Source organism: Schistocerca nitens, chromosome 7 (assembly GCF_023898315.1).
Source record: "Schistocerca nitens isolate TAMUIC-IGC-003100 chromosome 7, iqSchNite1.1, whole genome shotgun sequence".
In the NCBI taxonomy this organism is placed as follows: domain Eukaryota; kingdom Metazoa; phylum Arthropoda; class Insecta; order Orthoptera; family Acrididae; genus Schistocerca; species Schistocerca nitens.
The window spans coordinates 221,764,641-221,768,984 of NC_064620.1; the positions used below are offsets into that span (position 1 = coordinate 221,764,641).

The 4,344-nt window shown below is 45.3% G+C and overlaps 1 pseudogene; it reads left to right on the forward strand.

The window, feature by feature from the left end:
• The first annotated feature begins 3,265 nt into the window (after positions 1-3,265).
• On the forward strand, positions 3,266-3,383 carry LOC126195981 (5S ribosomal RNA; annotated as a pseudogene).
• The last annotated feature ends 961 nt before the right edge of the window (positions 3,384-4,344 follow it).

Here is a 4,344-nt window from a genome sequence, read left to right on the forward strand (position 1 = left end):
CATGCATCACAAACACAGTAACGCCACAGTGTGTTCTAACAATCCACAGCAATACTCCTAAGCTAACAACCGATTTGACTCAGAGTGCACAAATGAAAGGCAGATGTACGAAGGGCGTTCAATAAGTAATGGATCACACGTTTTCCTTGGCCAGTTTTGTCTTGACAAAATGCGGAATTCGTTGTGAGGCATCGTGGAATATTCTCGCTTCAATCCCTCTAGTTCAATGAAGTTCCGATAGATGGGAAGGCTACACGTAGCCTTCAAAATAGCGTCTGTAACGGATGTGCATTCCACGCAGAAAACTGTCATTGAGTTGGTGGAAAACCAGAGCATGGGAAGTATTCATTGGCCCTTGTAGAATGTCTACGGAGACCTGGCAGTGAACAAAAGCACGGTGAGTCGTTGGGCGAGGCGCCTGTCATCTTCGCAACGAGATCGAGCAGGCTTGTCCGATCCCTCGCGTGCCAGCCAGGCCTCAGGAAATTGAAGAAACGAAGTCACTGAGTTCGCTGCCACAAAAATACAAATGAACTTCTCCTTCTACATGACAACGCTAGGCCTCACAAAAATCTGCACTCCCGATAGGATCTCACAAAACTTCATTGTACTATTCTTCCTCATCCACTCTACAGACTGGATTTCTCACCTTCCGACCTCCATCTGTTTGACCCAATGAACCCGCATCTCGTGGTCGTGCGGGTTCCCGGGTTCGATTCCCGGCGGGGTCAGGGATTTTCTCTGCCTCGTGATGGCTGGGTGTTGTGTGCTGTCCTTAGGTTAGTTAGGTTTAAGTAGTTCTAAGTTCTAGGGGACTTATGACCACAGCAGTTGAGTCCCATAGTGCTCAGAGCCATTTGAACCATTTGACCCAATGAAGGATGCACCCCGGCGGGGTCAGGGATTTTCTCTGCCTCGTGATGACTGGGTGTTGTGTGATGTCCTTAGGTTAGTTAGGTTTAAGTAGTTCTAAGTTCTAGGGGACTGATTACCATAGATGTTAAGTCCCATAGTGCTCAGAGCCATTTGAAGGATGCACTTGGCGGGAAGCAACACGTGAATGACTGGTAGGTTATTGATGCAGCAAGACATTGACTCCGTCATCGACCAGTAGAGTGGTACCTTGCAGGCATACTGGCCCTTCCAGAAAAGTAGCGTAAGGCCGTTGCATTGAAATTTGATAAAAATTAGGATTTTGTAACCAAAACCAACCGGCTTTCAGAACAAAATGCGTTGCATTACTTATCGAACGCCCCTAATATTCTTTTAGAGACTGAGAACAGTATACTGAACAACATTGCATCAGTATATACTACACTTGCGGACTAATAATAATAGCTATTAGGGGTATGGTAGTATATTTTTAGGTTGGTTAGTACCGCCAAGAACGTGTGGCTGGAGAAAGCTATTAATACTTGTTTTCCGCTGGGCAGCAGGTAAGGAGTTGAAGGAGGACGTCAGGACACGAAACAATTAGTCTATAGTGACAGGCGTAGTCGACTTAGTGGTGCAGTTACGACCGTGCAGAAAACATCAGGTAGTAAATTATATAAAGTGTTTGCAGGAAGACTGTCGCACAGAAAGGTCAACAGACTGGAGTGGGTACATATTAACGTAACATGGTCACAACATCTGCAGTTATACCCCTAGCCCCTGAATTATAGAATAACGGCGATATTTACTTCTTAGCCAGGTTTTTTGACTCTTTCTTTGACTTTCTCGAAACATAATCCTCCGCTCTACAACGTTTCTTCTATAAAGTTTTGCGTCAAATTGGATAATTCTCAGATGATGGAAGTTTTATAGCTTTTCGTTAAATGTGAAAAATTATCGTTTTCGGATGTAGCTTTCTTTGGCCGGTTCTCAGATACTAGCCGTTTTATAGCGATGAAGCAAGTGTTTTTCGAAAGGAGCAAAATTATCGTTTTCTGGCCTGAACTGAATAACATTGCATCAGTGTATACTTTTTTAATAGTCGATGCAGAATTCATTGCTCTACATATTGAGAATCTAGACTTTTTCGATTTTCAGAATAAATTGGAAAAAAGAAATAGTAAGTCTGTAAGTTTTTTGGTTGTTTTTCATCAGAGCTGGAGCCCCACTCATAAATCGGAACCAACTCAGATTGTTCATATCAGAGGCATACTTGAGTGAGCAAACAGTTTCCAGGATTCCCGTATTTTTTGGAATGCAGCCACCTTTTTGGAGCGAACTGTATTGACCTAATGGGGCGGCGGCGGTCGTATTCAACCACCATAGGGTACGAATTCAATAAGTTGATCTTTTTATTTTGAAAGTGGCGTAAGTAAATTCTTTTAAAACAACGAGAGATCACATAAAATAATTTTACACTAAATTAATCACAAATTATGTGTTACGGTAACCGATTCGTTCAGAAAGCTCTCTCATTGATGCTCATACAATATTGTATTCACAGCTGTCCGTTTCGCCTGGCTAATATGTAATATATCATACGTAAGAGAGAGTTGCTCGTAGCCTAATAGAGACGCGCGTGAGCCAGTGGTGGTACACACCGCCCGATGCGAGGATCTGTCGTGAGCCACCAGACAACGTGTTAGTCAGCAACAGTGTACATGATTCACTGGCGGCTACGCAGTCCTTTTACTTTCAACAATGGAGCTCTTGTTGCTACTTCATTTCAATATTACAGGTTTTCAAAGGTCGATGAGAAAATGCCAAAGCAGATGTGCAGTTTGTCCGAACGCTTCGGATTATTTCCGATTCGTGTCGACTGATAACTGCTCAGGAAGCAAGCAAAAAACTCGAATGGCGCATGCAGTTCACTAACCCCTCCAGACAGTTATTTTTCTGTGGAACTTGAGCTCCTTCTGGCGTATCGAATGTTCGAATAACTAGCGTAAATGCATCTGGGTAACGTCTTCGACCGCCGTCGACATTTCTACAGACGAACCCTTTGTCATTTTCAAGGCACAACAGAAAAGAGAGATTGTTGTTCAAATGGTTCAAATGGCTCTGAGCACTATGAGACTTAACTTCTGAGGTCATCAGTCCCCTAGAACTTAAAACTACTTAAACCTAACTAACCTAAGGACATCACACACATCCATGTACGAGGCAGGATTCGAACCTGCAACCGTAGCGGTCGCGCGGCTCCAGATTGTAACGCCTAGAACCGCTTGGCCACTCCGGCCGGCAGAGAACGTTGTGAATGCCAAATATTACCAAGAATATGTTTCAATAATGCTTCATTTTCCATAAACAAACACTCTAAGAAAAAAAATGGGGCAACGGCACGGCCGCAGTGGATTCACCGGTTCCCGTCAGATCACCGAAGTTAAGCGCTGGCGGGCACGGCCGGCACTTGGATGGGTGACCACCCGGGCCACCATGCGCTGTTGCCATTTTTCGGGGTGCACTTAGCCTCGTGATTCCAATTGAGGAGCTACTCGATAGAATAGTAGCGGTTCCGGTCAGAGAAAACCATCATAACGACCGGGAGAGCGGTGTGCTGACCACACGCCCCTCCTATCCGCATCGTCAATTGAGGGTGACATGGCGGTCGGATGGTTCCGATGGGCCACTTGTGGCCTGAGGACGGAGTGCTAAGAAAAAATAAGGAAAAACTCCGACGCACCACGAAGGACTTATCCGAATGGGACGGAAATCGGTAGATGTGATGTACATGTACAGACAAACTAATGGTTACAATCAGAAAAACTAGATGATTTGTTCAAGAGAGAGAGCTTTATAAATTGAGCAAGTCAATAACGCCTTGCTCCATCTCAGTACTTATGCAAGCAGTTGTTCGGCTTGGTTTCCGGCTTGACATTGATTCATAGAGCTTTTGGATGTCATGTCTTCGACCAGCGTGCCAAATTCTATCCAGCTGGCGAGTTTGATCGTCCCGCAATGTTCCAACCTTTCTCAGTTGGGGAGAGATCCGGCGAACTTGCTGGGAAAGGTAGGGTTTGGCAAGCACGAAAACTTGCACCAGAAACTCTCGCGGTATGCAGGTCGGTCTTGTCATGCTGAAATGTAAGCCCAGGATGGCTTGCCAGCAAGGACAACGAAACGGGGCGTAGAATAACGTCGACGTATAGCTGTGTCGTAAGGGTGCCACGGATGACAACCAAAGACGTCTTGCTATGGAAAGGAGTGGCTGAACACCACTCCTGGCTGCATGGTAGACGATAGTGAGGTTGGTATCGAAGTAGGACCTACCACTGAAGACAGTTCTACCTCGGTCAATGAGATTACAGTGCAAAGACGTCTCTGGAGACTATCCAGACAACATTGCGGTACCAGCCGCACTGTAGTTCGCCACAGTCAGACAGGAGTGATGGTCTTTGGCGCCATTTCATA